Source organism: Oncorhynchus gorbuscha, linkage group LG06, assembly GCF_021184085.1.
Source record: "Oncorhynchus gorbuscha isolate QuinsamMale2020 ecotype Even-year linkage group LG06, OgorEven_v1.0, whole genome shotgun sequence".
In the NCBI taxonomy this organism is placed as follows: Eukaryota; Metazoa; Chordata; class Actinopteri; order Salmoniformes; family Salmonidae; genus Oncorhynchus; species Oncorhynchus gorbuscha.
Window position 1 is genome coordinate 61,971,710 of NC_060178.1, and position 16,073 is coordinate 61,987,782.

General features: G+C 44.2%; 1 protein-coding gene across 6 annotated transcripts in view; it reads right to left on the reverse strand.

Moving 5' to 3' along the window:
- Positions 1-16,073, reverse strand: part of LOC124038203 (inactive ubiquitin carboxyl-terminal hydrolase 54-like) — a 118,381-nt gene that overhangs the window by 69,541 nt on the left and 32,767 nt on the right. Inside the window, exon 1 of one of the 6 annotated variants that reach the window (XM_046353759.1) lies at positions 13,396-13,537. The exons of the other annotated variants lie outside the window; for them this stretch is intronic. The gene's annotated coding sequence lies outside the window, so the exon portion shown is untranslated. Of the gene's footprint in view, positions 1-13,395; positions 13,538-16,073 lie in introns of those variants that run through there. 6 annotated transcript variants of the gene reach the window in all.

Sequence of the window (16,073 nt, forward strand, 5' to 3'; positions counted from 1 at the left end):
TTTGTAGAACAACTCAAGTTAGATTAATAACTCTAAATTAAGCAAATTGGAATAAATATTTCTTTGTTATCCACTCAACACAGAATAGACGCATGTGCGCACTCCCTCAAATCGTTTGGTGAAAATATCCTTTCTATTTTGTTCAGCTTTGTTCAATTGTATTCTTTATATTATAAAATAATGCCACGAAATTCTAAGCAAATCTTGTCTGCTAAATGAACTGGTGTAGCCCACAGCCATATGGCATAGCCAGATCAGGACCTAACATAAGGACAACTCATATATGCTATTCTGTTCTTCTGAAACAGACTACATTTTCTTCCTATTGGGCTTCTTAGACCAGTCTAAAATAAATAATGGATTTATTGTGAAGGTGTAGGCTATATTACATGGATTTATTAGACTTTTAAAAATGTATATGTTCCAAAGGCCTGCATCATGTGTGGAAGCCAGGAGATGCTAAATGTGTTTATATTAATTAACGGTCAATCAGCATGAGACTGACAGCTATTTCCTTGACAATCACTGGCTGACAAAATTTCATGACCGCAACAGTCCTAGTCTGAACACCAGAAACGGTTTATGCCTTAGGAAACTCTTCCAATGTGAAATTGCTATTGGCATGCCATGATGTTGTTTCACTTTCATTAGAGACAAGTGAGGAGGACAGTTTGGCCATGCTGGCGTTGACATTCTATCCTTAATGAAGACCGTAAGCAGTCTCCCCGTCGAGCAAACTCGCACCCTAGTCTGACAGTAACATCATCAGCTACTGGTGATTTTATCACAGCCTACTACTGCCAAGCAGTCCTCTTTAGGAACGAACAGTGTGACACGTGAAAACAAGAGCCCTGCTGGTGAGAATCAAACCACCATTAAACCAAGAGCCAAGGCTCTGGAAGATTCTGGCTTTGACTACTGAGAATCAGTCAAAAGGCAAATCAATGCATGAACAGTTCGAGGGGACTCAATGGGGGATAGTATGCCAATGAAACGTTGGTTGCACAATGAAGAAAAGGGTCACTTGAAGTAGAGAAAAACTATTCCAGCAGCCTAACCTGAATAACTGGCCTCTGACCTGCCAAATGATAAAACATCTGTCCCCGGCTCTCATTGCCGGTAAATCTGGGCTGTTTGGTCATTTAATCTGCCCTCATAAATGTTTTAATGTGGAATTACTGTATTTATGTAATCAGCCACAGTCAGTGCTTCATTTGTAAATCGAGAGGTGCCGGAACAAAAAGTCAGGGGTGACCTGGGGAGTTGAGGTATTGTAACGCATGAAAAAAAGAGAAGCTTTCTAATGAAACATATCACATTTGCGTAGTGGCATATAGCAGTATGTAGAGGCACTTCTAGAAGTTGCACACATGGGAGAAAAAAAATTGTAGGGTCCGGTAAAATGTTGGCCTTTTATAAACGCTGTCATGCAATTCTTACGTCATTTGACATGACTGGAGATGCGGAAAAAAAACCTGTCTTGAATCTATCAATAGCCTAGGGCTAGGTGTGTGGAGACATATTGTAGGCTACAATATGAGGAGGAAATTATAGTCCTAAAAATGTTTTCCAGTGTCACTGACTCACCCAATCACTCACTGGTGATGGCCGAGGCGCACGTGCCAAAAGCCTCTCTCTCTCTCGCTCTCTTTTGTAAAACAATATAAGGAAGTTGATCAAATATTTTGGTAGTCTACGGCATAGTCTGCTTTCCAACCTGCGTTTTCCCTCGATTGTATTTGAAATATTGCGAAAAGCCTGTTTTGTCTGTGCTGTTTTTTCACTGACATATTTGCCCCACGTTCCCGACTGTAGGTTGTTGCTTGTTATTGGGCTTCAATCCACAACTATTGGGCCTCTGTCGCTAAATTATAGGCATTCTCGTGGTGTAGTAGGCTATTCAGAATTATTTCATTTATTTTCTGAACAGACAGCAGTAATTCTATAACTTTGGCTAATGTATTTCAATTAATCAGGGGTGCTGCAGTTTGTGCAGAACCCTTCGCGTGGCTATGATTCTATAAAGAAATAAATGATGAAGTGCAACGCTGGAGAGATGAGAGTTGCATGTCTATCAGAGTAGAGAGATCATAGAAAGGGAATCTCATTCTAGTTACGTATGTGAGAGATGCTGGCATGCTTCTCACACAGCCACCGCCACCCGTTGGTCTCAAACATTGGTTACAATGTTGCGCAAACCATAAACTCGGCCGGCCCAACTCAAAGTTCCTAGGCCGTCATTGAAAATAAGAATTTGTTCTTTACCGACTTGCCTAGTAAAATAAAGGTAAAATAAATTAAATTAAAATAAACTTTTAGAATATTAGGCTGAAAATCAACTTTTTCACATGCATTTTTTCGTGGGGGCAGGAGAATTACTACCTAAGAGGCAACTCGAATGAACTTTGATTCCTTTTATTGGAATTTTTACATGGCAAAAAGTGAAAATTATATTCATGCCATGAGAGGTACCTGATCCGGCCAATTAGGTAACGGAACAAAACAGTCCAAAATGAAGAGGTGCAGGATCCGTCTCAAATTAAACACTGGCCACAGAACCATTTCAAATTACCTGGCCTGGAAGATAGTTCTAACATGGGAGGAGAGGGGGAGAACGAGACATGCAAAATGTATCTTGAAATAACCTTGCATAATGAATGGGTCTGGTTTATTGTTAAAATCTTAAAGGGGAATTTCACCCAGGCTCTGCCACGGCATATAGTCATTACTATATTAACTACATTGAGTTTTTATCATAAACATCACAATTGTCCAAACCACAAGCTAAATTGTCCAAACCACAAAGACCGACATTCATAGCGGAAGCTGATACTACCCACTAGGTAAAAGGGGCGTGCCCACAAATGTGAATAATATCGTTGTTTACTTTCGAACGACCAACAAGGTATTCTCAAGACCTTCTCGAGGCAAGTTATTTCTTTGAACGTTTGTTTTTCATTGTTTGTCGTCATCCCGGTGCGGTGTTCTGTGCCAGGCTGTGCTAAGGGGCGGCATGGGAGCCTAGTGGTTAGAGTGTTGGACTAGTAACCGGAAGGTTGCAAGTTCAAATCCCCGAGCTGACAAGGTACAAATCTGTCATTCTGCCCCTGAACAGGTAGTTAACCCACTGTCATTGAAAATAAGAATTTGTTCTTAACTGACTTGCCTAGTTCAATTTTAAAAAGTACAAACAAGAGCAAAAATATTTTACCGTTCTACCTACCAGATTCCCCCCGATTCTGCTTGTGGCTTGCAGCTATCAAGAATGATGCGGTGACCAAAGATTATCAGAGGGATTTTCAGGCTGAACTGAACAACAGCTGCTGAAGGTAGCTACCTTCAGCAGAGTAAACATGTTTGTTTTTGTTTGTTCTATCTTTGACTGACGTTAGCTACCGAAAACTATTTCAAGCTACTCTTATTTGGTATCTCAATTTGGTAGCCATCTATTCCACCCGTGTCTGGAAAACACTCCATAACTAAGAATAGAAGTGTCGATATAGCTAACTCACTCTCTGTGTGTTGGAAGCAATGATGAATGTGTATACATCGTCTATGGTTGGTTCTCAGCCAGTCTCAGATGGCTAGCAGTCTCGCTGCCAATTTAGTGACACTAGTTAACTAACAGCAAGCTGACAATATTGAAATGTCCATGTTAAGTATTCTTAGCTAGCCAGTCTAATAGAGATCAATACAATTAGTGGGGTGGTTAAATTGTGTATTGTTCTGTATTTTGTTGTAGGTAGAACAGAATCTCATTCCACCAAAATGCGCTTTCAACCCTAGTTCTGGACAAGGTGAAGGTCAGTTGGCCAAAATATTTACAAGCTGATGGCTAAGATAGCTCAATTTACAGTAAGCATGGTATAAATGTAACAGTATAACTTTAGTCCGTCCCCTCGCCCGACCTGGGCGCGAACCAGGGACGCTCTGCACACGTCAACAGTCACCCTCGAAGCATCGTTACCCATCGCTCCACAAAAGCTGCGGCACTTGCAGAGCAAGGGGAGCCACTACTTCAAGGTCTCAGAGCGAGGGACGTCGCCGATTGAAACGCTACCAGCGCGCACCACTGCTAACTAGCTAGCCATTTCGCATCGGCTACATACACATGAATTGGGTAGTGTTTGTATGGTTTATGTTATGGGGTTGCAAGTGGTTAAAGGTAGCCTGAGGACCGAAGAGTACCTTCCAGACCATGTAATGAATTTAGTCTACCCCTCTTCTCTTTTTACCTTTTCTTTTTGTAAAACCCAGGTTATCTGGAGTCATTCCACAGTGCCCTGCTGAAAGGGCCGTTTGGGTATACAAGCATGAGGGAGCAGACACACCTTGCGGTTATGGAACACAACAAGATTATGGGACAGAAACCAGTAAGGGACACTGAAAGGTATAAAATCAAGACTACAACTGTATTGACACAACCACCTCATTCTTTTCTCTGCAGATTCTCAAAACACAATACACAGAGCATGCGCAGACCAGCTGGCTGGTGTGTTTACGGACATATTCAATCACTCCCTATCCCAGTCTGTTGTCCCCACATGCTTCAATTGTTCCTGTACCCAAGAAGGCAAAGATAACTGAACTAAATGACTGCTGCCCGTAGCACTCACTTCTGTCATTATGAAGTGCTTTGAGAGGCTAGTCAAGGATCATATCACCACCACCTACTGGCCACCCTAGACCCACTTCAGCTTGCATACTGCCCCAACAGGTCCAGAGATGACGCAATTGCCATCACACTGCCCTATCCCACCTGGACAAAAATAATACCTATGTAAGAATGCTGTTCATTGACTACAGCTCAGCATTCAACACCATAGTACCCTCCAAGCTCATCATCAAGCTGAAGGCCTTGGGTCTCAACCCCACCCTGTGCAACTGGGTCCTGGACTTTGACGGGCCGCCCCCAGGTGGTGAAGGTAGGAAATAACATATCCACTTTGCTGACCCTCAACACTGGGGCCCCACAAGGGTACGTGTTCAGCCCTCTCCTGTACTCCCTGTTCACCCACGACTGAATGGCCATGCCTGCTAACAACTCAATCATCAAGTTTGCAGACGACACAACAGTAGTGTGCTTGATCACTAATAACGACGAGACGGCCTACAGGGAGGGGGTGAGGGCACTCGGAGTGTGATGTCAGGAAAACGATCATCAAGTACAAGAACCACCTGAGCCACTGCCTGTTCATACTACCTGCCTATCATCCAGAAGGCGAGGTCAGTACAGATGCATCAAAGCTGGGACCGAGAGACTGAAAAACAGCTTCTATCTCAAGGCCATCAGACTGTTAAATAGCAATCACTAACTCTGAGAGGCCGCTGCCTACATTGAGACCCAATCACTGGCCACTTTAATAAATGGATCACTAGTCACTTTAAACAATGCCACTTTAAATAATGCCACTTTAATAATGTTTACATATCTTACATTACTCATAACACATGTATACATTGTATTTTATACCATCTAGTGTATCTTGCCTATGTCGCTCGGCCAGCGCTCATCCATATACTTATATGTACATATTCTCATGCAACCGTTTATATTTGTGTGTATTACGTAGTTGTTGGGGAATTGTTAGATATTACTGCACTGTCGGAACTAGATGTAACGGTGTTCGTCTGTTGAATGAAGAGAGTCGGACCGAAATGCAGCGTGTTGGTTACTCATGCCTTTAATGAATGAAAACGCGGTACAAGAAATAACTGAAACTAAATACAAAAACTACAGAACGGAACGTGAAACTAATTACAGCCTATCTGGTGACTACAACACAGAGACAGGTACAAACACCCACGAAATACAAAGCGAAACTGAGGCTGCCTAAATACGGTTCACAATCGGAGACAACGGTAAGCACCTGACTCTAATTGAGAATCGCCTCAGGCAGCCAAACCTATACCACACCCCTAATCAGCCGCAATCCCAAATAATACAAACCCCAATACGAAACAAAACATATAAACCCATGTCACACCCTGGCCTACCCAAACATATAACAAAAACACAAAATACAATGACCAAGGCGTGACAGAACCCCCCCCCCTAAGGTGCGGACTCCCGGACGCACCTCAAGAGCATAGGGAGGGGGGCGTCTGTTCATGGTGGCGGTTCTGGCTCAGGACGTGCACCCCACTCCATTAATGTCCTAGTTCCTCCCCTTCGCGTCCTGGGATAATCCACCCTCTCCGCCGACCATGGCCTAATAGTCCTCACCCAGATCCCCACATAACTGAGGAGCAGCTCGTGACAGAGGGGCAGCTCGGGACAGAGGGGCAGCTCGGGACAGAGGGGCAGCTCGGGACCGAAGCAGCCTGGGACTGAGGGGAAGCCCGGTACTGAGGGGAAGCCCAGTACTGAGAGGAAGCCCAGTACTGAGAGGAAGCCCAGTACTGAGAGGAAGCTCAGGCAGGTAGTAGGCTCCGGTAAATCCTGGCTGGGTGGCGGAACTGGAAGAGTCAGGTTGTCTGGCAGATCTGGAAGAGACTGGTTGTCTGGCGGCGCTGGGCTGACTGGCGGCACTGGCGGGCCTGGGCAGACTGGTGGTACTGGCGGCGCTGGGCAGACTGGCGGCGCTGGGCAGACTGGGAGCACCGGCGGCGCTGGGCAGACTGGGAGCACCGGCGGCGCTGGGCAGACTGGGAGCACTGGCGGCGCTGGGCAGACTGGGAGCACTGGCGGCGCTGGGCAGACTGGGAGCACTGGCGGCGCTGGGCAGACTGGGAGCACTGGCGGCGCTGGGCAGACTGGGAGCACTGGTGGCGCTGGGCAGACTGGAGACCCCGGCAGCGCAGGAGAGGAGAAAGGCTCTGGCAGCGCTAAACAGGCGGGAGACTCCGACAGCGCAGGAGAGGAGAAAAGCGCTGGCTGCGCTGAACAGGCGAGGCGCACTGGAGGCCTGGTGCGTGGTGCTGGAACTGGTGGTACTGGATCGAGGACACGCACAGGAAGTCTGGTGCGGGGAGCTGCTACCGGAGGACTGGTGTGTGGAGGTGGCTCTGGATAGACCGGACCGTGCAGGCGCACTGGAGCTCTTGAGCACCGAGCCTGCCCAAGCTTACCTGGCTCGATGCCCACTCTAGCCCGGCCAATAGGAAGGGCTGGTATGTGCCGCACCTGGCTCTGCACCCGCACTGGAAACACCGTGCGCTCCATAGCCCAACACGGTGCCTGCCCGGTCTCTCTAGCCCAACGGTGAGCACAGGGAGTTTGCGCAGGTCTCCTACCTGGCATAACTATTCTCCCTTCTAGCCGCCCCCCCAATTATTTTTTGGGGTTGCTTTTCCGGCTTCCAACCGCGTCGCCGTGCTGCCTTCTCATACCAGCGCCTCTCCGCTTTAGCCGCATCTATTTCTTCCTTGGGACGGCGATATTCTCCCGGCTGCGCCCGGGGTCCTTTTCCGTCTAATATCATCTCCCAAGACCAGAAGTCCTTATATTGCTGCTCCTCACAATTAACAGGGAGAGTAGGCTCAGGTCTGACTCCTGACTCAGTCACTCTCTCTCTGCGCTCTCCCCCAATAAATAATTGGGGGTTACTTTCGGTTTTCGCTCTGCGTCGCCGTGTTCTCCTTTTCGACTCCATTCTTCTATAGCCCTCTTCGCATTGCTGCAGGGAATCCCAGGCGGGCTCCTGCACTCTCTCCGGGTCGGCCGCCCACCTGTCGATTTCTTCCCACGTCGTATAATCCATGCCTCTACCGTCCATAACGTCCTCCTTTAGCTCCTGCCAGTTTACACACTGCTCGGTCTGTGAGCGGTGGGTGTTTCTGTAACGGCGTTCGTCTGTTGAATGAAGAGAGTCGGACCGAAATGCAGCGTGTTGGTTACTCATGCCTTTAATGAATGAAAACGCGGTACAAGAAATAACTGAAACTAAACAACTAACAACAGAACGGAACGTGAAACTAATTACAGCCTATCTGGTGACTACAACACAGAGACAGGTACAAACACCCACGAAATACAAAGCGAAACTGAGGCTGCCTAAATACGGTTCCCAATCGGAGACAACGATAAGCACCTGACTCTAATTGAGAATCGCCTCAGGCAGCCAAACCTATACCACACCCCTAATCAGCCGCAATCCCAAAAAATACAAACCCCAATACGAAACACAACATATAAACCCATGTCACACCCTGGCCTACCCAAACATATAACAAAAACACAAAATACAATGTCCAAGGCATGACACTAGAAGCACAAGCGCTGCTACACTCGCATTACCATGTGTATGTAACCAATAACATTTGATTTGATTTTGAAGACATGCCTACAAAATTCCCCATGCAAAGGGCTACTACTGACAAGAATGATCTGTTGAAGTCAATTGGCTGGGGGAGATTTACAGACAGTACTTTGTGATGAGGAAGGGGGTTTTGATGTGCAGGGTTCTGCTTAGACAGAAAATGTATTGTTGTGTGTGTGAGAGCGATTGAATTGCCATTTCTCCCATACACAACACTTCATACTGTGTAAGAACCGCCTTCCTACTTCTCACACCTTCTTTAGCCCTCTAGCCCATTCACTTTGTTGGCTGAATTTTCCTCTCAAAAGCAACTCCCAATGTCCCCTTATTGTCCCTAAACAATACACTAGCCAGTCCCATTCGGTTGATACAGTACCTTTACCAATGTGTTACCCTTACCAGCGTTTTGCCCTACGTGGCTCCTAAATCTTCTGGAAGAGGACCAAACAGTTGGTGGTTAAGAAGCCCTACACCATTTTCAGCAGAGTCTTATCCGGTTGGCCATTTACCGCAGACAGGACAAGCCCATCGCCATAAGCACAAACAGTCTCAGCTTCCCCAGCCCACCATGTTGAACATAATTGCTAGTGTACCGAAGTTGGGTAAAGGACTATGGCTGCGTTTACACAGGCAGACCAATTTTGACCAGTTCTGAAAAAGATCTGATGTGATAAGATAAAATGATAAAATATCAGAATTGGCCTGCCTGTGTAAACGCAGCCAGTGTGGCTCAGTATAAGACAATGTTGAACACACAGGAGGCTGCTGAGGGGAGGATGGCTCATAATAATGACCGGAGTGAATGGAATGGCATCAAACACATAGAAATCATGTTTGATACCATTCCACTATTTCCGCTCTAGCCATTGCCACGAGCCTGTCCTCCCCAATTAAGGTGCCACCAACCTCCTGTGGTAGAACAGTGGTCACCAACCCTGTTCCTGGAGAACTACTCTCCTGTAGGTTTTTCGCATCAACCTCAGTTGTAACTAACTTGCTTCAGCTGATCAACCAGCTAATTATTAGAATCAGGTGTGCTAGATTTAGGTTAGAGTGAAGACCGACAGAATGGTAGCTCTGCATGAACAGGGTTGGAGAGTCCTGATTTAAAACCGCCATAAAATAAATATGGATATTTTCTATCAATCTTTGAAATGTGTCTGCCCTGGTGGATTTACAGGAGATATTTATATAAGCGTTATAGGGCTCTGTAGCATTAAACAGATGCTAGACATTCAGATATCCAAAGAATGTTTGTTTATTTGTCAAATTCTAAAATACAGGGGAGAATACACTCTTTAGTGCTAACTCAAGAGAACTAGGTATTACAACAAGAATGTTAGAACCTGTAAGCCTTTGCAAAATGCCACAAAGCAGGACTACATTCATTTTTAGACCCCCCCCACCGGAAGCCATCATAGAGTGTATCATTCAGTGCTCAAAGCCCTGACCTGCCTTCCTCCTGGGCAATTATGTGTGAAACACATTTCACTGTCCTAGAAATGCCTCAGACTATGAAAACAAGCCCACATTCCCCCAGAGGGAAATTCCCCCTTTTATGGCTGACACCTGATTCTCTCAGTCATTCACACACACTTGTGATTTAGAATTGAGATTACTTGCTAGATGGGTACCGGTGGGGAGACGCTGGAGAAATTATAAGCATCCTGTGGGGTGATGTGAGGACACACAACACAAGTGTGCAGTGTGCACATTGAACCCCCCCCCCACCCCCTTCCTGGCTGCTTTTCTGCACACTAGCAGGGCTCTGGCAGACAGTAGGGGGTAGGGGTAGCCTGCGAACGTAGGAAAAGGGGTGATTCAGTACATTTCTGCACCCAAAGAAAACAGGGCAGATAAAGATGTAGTCCGTTGCCATGGAAACAGGCTGAGTTATTTTTTTGTGATGAGGGAGAGGGTGTGGATATGTGGGGTGGATGGTCAAACACACAAGACATGATGACACATGCCATGGGGACACACTGGTCAATACCAACATCCCTTTCCCTCTGTCCCTTCCAACCTCTGTCTACCTCTTTATCAATATTTCCAAGAAAATAAATGTGCGAGAGGAGAGCAGTGGGAAACAGTGAGAGAACACTCAATAGTTTCAAGTGACAGTAAGAGAGAGGTAGGTGACATAGGCCTAGCTATGTAGCAAGAAGAGATGAGATACAAGATATAAGAGAGAGAGAGCGAGAGAAAGCAGGGCAGTGATGAGAGGGATGAGCAGAGGGAATGGCAGCAATCACTCTGGCCAGATCAGTGGAGACGAGTTGGGCTGCAACCAGAGAGAGGGGTTCTGCCTCTCACTCTCTCTCCAGCAGGCATCCAGCACTCAGCGTCACTTTGTCCTGGCTCCCAGGCCTGTTTATTCATCTTACCATCTGCATGATAAAGGGTCACCTGAACCCGGGCCAAGCAGCCATGTGAACTCAACTCTCAGCACAGCAGGGGGTAGGATGGATTGATGGGACAACACAACATTGGATCAGCTCAATAAAACAACAGTGGTATGGTCAACAGAAACACAACAGCACAAACACAGGGGCTAACACACACTTCCAAGGCAGCCCTACAGCACGTTTTCCATTGGGAGCCACACTTCAAAAGGAGCTTAATGATGATGAATGTGTGAATACATTGTTTTTGTAGTTTTTTTATATACCTTTTTATTTGTATATAGGCCTAAGTGATGGATTCACAGTTGTAATTCTTTTACATTTGCTTCGCTACCCTGAACCATTTCTGAACCCGCATAGGGCATATAAAATGCAGTGGAGGATAACATAGATTAAGTAGAAAATTGGCGTCTTCTGTGTTTACAGCTAGCCCCTGTCTTTTCGCCTGGATTAACAAACACAACATAAGAAATACCAAACAAATGGTCATTGCTTGCATCACGAAAAGCAACAAATACTTTGTGTGGAAGTAATCTTCCCGTTGTGACCAATAGGATGGCTATTAGCCTATACAGTGCAATAAAAGGTTCCTATAAACCACCAATAACAATAATCCTTGGGAAATCCCACATGAACCATGTCAGTCATAAAATGGTAGGCCTATATTATGTCCTTCAAATGATCAGCATTATATAAAAGGGGGGTGAAAACTGGGTGAGGAATAGAATAGTTGAGATAGAAAGATGCCGTGATGTTGGCACCCAGAACTCTAACGGCTTTGGTCATGAAAAGGCCAAAACCCACAGACACGTCTTGCCTCAGGGAAAAATTCTTAATTCTTGAGCAATATGGCAGAAATTCCACCCAGCCTTTCAGATGACCTGGTGACGTCATCACATGGGTCAACCAAATGCCTTCTATCATCCCGAGACAATAATCCAGACACTTGATGCAACAGTTGCACTGTCAGATGATAAAGTTGAGTTGAACGGGTTTAAAGTTTATGAAAGATCATGGGAAAAAAAGTCAGCCTAGAGTTCATCAAAGGGAACTCTGTACACACCATGACTATGTAATTACATCACTATTCTACTCGGACACACAGACCATCACCCCACTACAACGGAGGGGTGGGCCAGAGTGCAGCGAGTCCTGTCATGGGCACCAAAGCCTGTTAATCCACACATTTAGGTCTGGCGTGATGAAGAACGATCGTGTGATGGTGAAATCAGTTCATGTAACTGATGTGCTGATGTTGAGGTGACAGCTTTTAGAACATCTCACCCACTGATAGTGACCCTCAATCTGTATCTATGAACAGTATTTGTAAAGAGATGACTGGTCAACATGTATAGCAATAGCCTAATAAAATAATAATCATGGTTCAAGATCACACGGTTATCTACAAGATCCTAATAAATCGCACTATTATCACACTATTTTGAATTAACTTCACAAACATTTCTGTCAAATGTTACGTGAGTACACTGTACAATGCAGCATCCAGGGAGTCGGTATAATATCAAATAAAATGAATGAAAATAAACAAAATAAATGATGTCCTCATTCCGATCACTAAATATAATTGAAGTAAAGAGCAGTTGCATGAAAACATGTTATTTTGAAGGTAAACGTTTACATTACCAGTATAATAACTGTGTAAGAGGCAAAATCAAGTGTAGCCTACCAGAAGTCTCCACTCATTCAGAGCGAATAACTTACTTCAACGTTATCTTTTTGTGAATCGCACCGATATATTGTAACATTTCGCGATGTGCACATGGATGGATTCATGAACGCATACATGTAATAGCTCTGCGAAACATTCCTCGCGAGTGGTTTAAAGCGGATTGACTGTCAACTCATCTCCAAGAGAACAATGAACAGACTCCGAGCAATGCAGAATCCCGGGCCTCACTTCCAAAGCTCTATTAGCCTACCGTTATTCAGAGTCAATGCAAGGGCTTCCAAAGCTCTATTAGCCTACCGTTATTTAGAGACAATGCAAGGGCTTCCAAAGCTCTATTAGCCTACCGTTATTCAGAGACAATGCAAGGGCTTCCAAAGCTCTATTAGCCTACCGTTATTCAGAGACAATGCAAAGGCTTCCAAAGCTCTATTAGCCTACCGTTATTCAGAGACAATGCAAGGGCTTCCAAAGCTCTATTAGCCTACCGTTATTCAGAGACAATGCAAGGGCTTCCAAAACTCTATTAGCCTACCGTTATTCAGAGACAATGCAAGGGCTTCCAAAGCTCTATTAGCCTACCGTTATTCAATGAAGACAATGCAAAAAGCTCTATTAGCCTACCGTTATTCAGAGACAATGCAAGGGCTTCCAAAGCTCTATTAGCCTACCGTTATTCAGAGACAATGCAAGGGCTTCCAAAGCTCTATTAGCCTACCGTTATTCAGAGACAATGCAAGGGCTTCCAAAGCTCTATTAGCCTACCGTTATTCAGAGACAATGCAAGGGCTTCCAAAGCTCTATTAGCCTACCGTTATTCAGAGACAATGCAAGGGCTAAAACTTATATCCAGTGTTTCCGCTTCCTCTCATTGGAGCTCCACCGATAAAAACCGGAGATAATTATTCCTAGAAACTTCAAAGAATGTAATGTTGTATGAAAGTAACGGTCAAGTCTAATAACAACTTGCCCAAATGTATTTCAATTCCTTTTGAAAACAACAAATCAAACACAGTCCTCTAAAATAGTAGCACGAACAATTTACCTTTTCATTCAAGGGGAAATTTTATCCGGATAGCCTACGGTATTTCCCAAGTTAGACCCCGATGCTAACCTTAGCTTCAGCTGCAGGATTTTCAACCCTCTAAAATTCCGCATACCAATTTCAGCAGGCATTGAACTAATAATGTGCTCTGAGTCTCTGCTGAGTTGGAAGCTGTACGGGGGGGAGGGAGGATGGCGCCATTACCTGCAGTCTGAAACAATGACAGGCAGCCCCCTAAAATCAGAGTGGAGGGGGCGAGTCTACACTATTTTTGCATGTTTGATGGCACTCGCAGACCGCAGTGCAAGATATGTACTGAACAAATATTACTCAGTTTAGCAGTGTTCTGCTATATGTTGGTACTTTGTAGCCTAATAATGAATATGCGATTTTGATAGTTGGAGGAAGGCGTAACGATACAGTTTGTAGCCTTATCGACCTTGAAATAGGCTATTGAAGAATTTTACATGAAAAAATATTAGTAAACATGAAAGAGTAACTAAAATAAAAACATTTGAACATGGTTGATCACTCAAATGAGTCTCACCATACCCATCTGAATTTGTCTGGATAGTGACATTAACCAGCCACAGGCCTAATGTGTATTCAGTGGAGAGTATGGAGGGAACTCTATCGATTTATTTAATGATTAGAGGCAGCACATGTTAAAATCAATAGATGGCAACCAACTGGCCCCTGATTCATTCCATGAAAAGAGTGCCTTTTGTGTCCCTTTGATATTGTAAGTATAGAAATTGTGCACCAATACTGAACTCTAAAAGCCTGTTATATTAAAGTTAAGTGCCCTTCAATATAGACTACATGTATGGAGAATTCAATATATCTGTTTCATTTGATATGAATATTCAGCATTTTTGACATGTCCCTCTGTGCACCCTCTGTGACTTCTAGGACCAGCTCTTAGAAAACTTTGCTTACAAGCATTTCACTACACCCGCAACATCTGCTAAACACGTGTATGTGACCAATACAATTTGATTACAATGATGTTAACCCGCGTAATCCCAAAATGTCACAATCCTTGTAAAGCCCTAGATATTTTGTTGCTTTGACAAAATCATTTCTGAAGATTATTATTTATTTACCGTGACTAGTGATTAATTTACGTCTGCCCATTGAAAATGGTAGATTTGGGAACTAATAAGCACCTAAATTTGAACATAGTTGCTGGACAGTAGTCAGAGCTCTGTCTCTGTGCTTCACAGCGCTGTATGGGTTTTGACTGACAGCCATTCTGAAACTGAGCACTGCGCACGACAACAAGTGGCCCCCATCTCCCCCTCTGAGCGAAATGCTGTAGATTAAGATGACTCAATATATTCTGAAAGATGAGACGTTGAGGATTATAATAAATACCGCTTTGATATCATACAAGCAAGCCAAACACCCGTGTGTCCAAACTTGCACTTCACACTTCCAAGTCATAACATTCATGTAATATACTGTGTCAATGTTTATGATCACTATCTTTGATGTACAGTTACAAGATGAAATGGAATAATACCCTGGGTTGTTTTGAACAGAATGAGCCGGTTTCTTTATGTGAAGAAAATTTGCTGTGGCACACGCACTTGAATGGACTCATGACTCCTTTCTATGTGCAATAGAACAAGCTTTCAAATTATGCCCACCTGACCCAGATCACGATTTATAATGGACCGTTTTTGTGTGATGGTGGAGATGCAGCATTGTGTCCCAAACAACTGTGCTTGCTCTAGTTACTCAACAGCACAGCAAGGAGAGCTGAGTCATAAATGTGCATTGAAATAGCTTAGGAACTGTGCACACTTTGGAGAGGTGTGTGTGGCCACTTGGAGACACCAGTTTGTCCTCTCACTCAAACCCATGTACAGTGGGGCAAAAAAGTATTTAGTCAGCCACCATTTGTGCAAGTTCTCCCACTTAAAAAGATGAGAGAGGCCTGTAATTGTCATCATATGTACACTTCAACTATGACAGACAAAATGAGGAAAAGAAATCCAGAAAATCACATTGTAGGATTTTTAATGAATTTATTTCAAGTTACCTTGGTAGGTAGTTACCTGGTTAATAAAAACAAGGGCTTTCTACAAAATAGCAACATCAGCCCAGCTAGCTTGGAATTTAGACCATAAGCAACACACACAGACATGCTTTGCCAAACAATGCTACTGCCACCTGGTTTGGAATATTTTAACAAGGCTGAGTGGCTGAAGATTATTATTGTATTTAAAATTTTCTGTGTGTCCCTGATATCACTTTCCACCCTTTTAATTTGTAGTAAATCTAATTTAAGAAAACAGCCCCTTCTCACAATGACATCCAGGAAGTGGGTGGGGAAACAATGGTGCAAAGCTAAATAAATATAAACACTCTGGTTTCATCTATTTTCCATGTTTAATGATGCTTGTCTATCTCACTCGGTTTCATCTATTTTCCATGTTTAATGATGCTAGTCTAGCTCACTTGGTTTAATCTATTTTCCATGTTTAATGATGCTAGTCTCGGTTTCATCTATTTTCCATGTTTAATGATGCTAGTCTCGGTTTCATCTATTTTCCATGTTTTATGATGCTAGTCTAGCTCACTCGGTTTCATCTATTTTCCATGTTTAATGATGCTAGTCTAGCTCACTTGGTTTCATCTATTTTCCATGTTTAATGATGCTAGTCTCGGTT